Raw genomic sequence first — 1,631 nt, 5'->3', positions numbered from 1 at the left:
GACGGGAGAGACTGCATTCACACAGTCTTGCTTCTGTTTGCGGCGGTCAGAATAACACCAGTGCGTTCGTAGACAACCTGGTGAAAGGTGACAGAAAGTAGCGACTCTCGAAACGCAGACCTCTCCACTTCCTGGAAGAATGGTGTGGAGTTATTCAAGAGAACCGTAAATCGTGTTATCTTACCGCAACGCCCCAACAAAATGTCAGTAATGCATACTCATTTTTATTTCTCAAATATGAAGTAACATAAAAAAAATTGGCTCTGAGCACTATGGGACTTAACTTCTTAGGTCAGCAGTCCCCTAGAACTTAGAACTACTTAAACCTAACTAACCTAAGGACATCACACACAGCCATGCCCGAGGCAGGATCCGAACCCGCGACCGTAGCGGTCGCGCAGATCCAGACTGTAGCGCCTAGAACCGCTCGGCCACTCCGGCCAGCGAAGTAACATAATCAGACTGAAAGGTTGTTACCTACGAGAAGTCGCAGCTTTGTTTGTGAAATTTGCCACGGTAAACAATTTTCTTGAGTACATGTGTAAACGACACTTTCTGCGTTCCAAAGTTTATATTGTTGTCATATAGTCAGTTCGCTTGCGAGAGTTCGGTAAGGAATGGCGTTTATCGCTGAAATAACAGGTCTTTGGTCATATCGCTCTTTTTGCACGCCAGTATAACCCGTCTGTTAAAACCGCTCAGAATAACCGGCATCTGAAGTAACCGATTTGCTGTTATTTATTCGTGTTATTTCCTTTAATAAAAGTAGAAACAGCGCAAAGACTGAACAATTTTGACTTTCTGATTCAAGATACTTGGAATCAAATTAAATAGGCAAATATATGAAAACTTAGCTTGTCCAACGTTCGCTGCTTTTCTCGAAAAGTGGGAAGTGGTTGAATACTACGAAAAATAATCTGCATTCTCCCATTGATTCAAATTTTTTGAAACTCTCCTCAAAAAACATGTTGCAATCTGGGCTCGGGCCACTATTTGGACATTACTAATAGTAAGTGCTAAAAGGTGAAAACCGAGGTTAACTCTGTTTTCCAAGTTAATTTGTCGATTTCAGTGGCAACAAGCAGAAAAGTCCTATTAGGTAGACAGAAGCAGCAGATCAGCTCCTTTCTATTTTTATTGTATACCATGAATGAACTGTTAAGTTTTCAATTTTTACTGTTACTATAATTTCCTTCCTCTTTCATTATTTCATAGAAATGGCAGACAAGTCTTCGGTCTTTTAAACCAAAAGAAGCCTTGTACTTCATTGCTCTCCTTGATAAAAATATTTGCAGACTAGGATTGATGCTATTCTGCAGTACAGTTGATGTCGGCGACGACAGCGAGAAACTACCCCCTAGACATTCTCAGGGCATGTCGTGCACACTGCAAGTACACGCATACCGTAAGTCACGACACACGTCAACATGAACATTATTGTCTCAGCAACGTTGTACCAATTCTTACGCCATGTATGTATTGCTCGTTTCTGTTGGCATTGTTATTAACATCGCACTGACTGCTTTTCCCATTTTTCTATCATAACGAAATATTTAAAATCAATGCAGATTTTACGAATAAAAATTATCCCGTTTTAAAAAAGGTTTATTACAAAAAGAAAAATTTTAGCA

Source organism: Schistocerca americana, chromosome 4, assembly GCF_021461395.2.
Source record: "Schistocerca americana isolate TAMUIC-IGC-003095 chromosome 4, iqSchAmer2.1, whole genome shotgun sequence".
Lineage (NCBI taxonomy): Eukaryota > Metazoa > Arthropoda > Insecta > Orthoptera > Acrididae > Schistocerca > Schistocerca americana.
Note: the sequence above shows the minus strand (reverse complement) of the source record.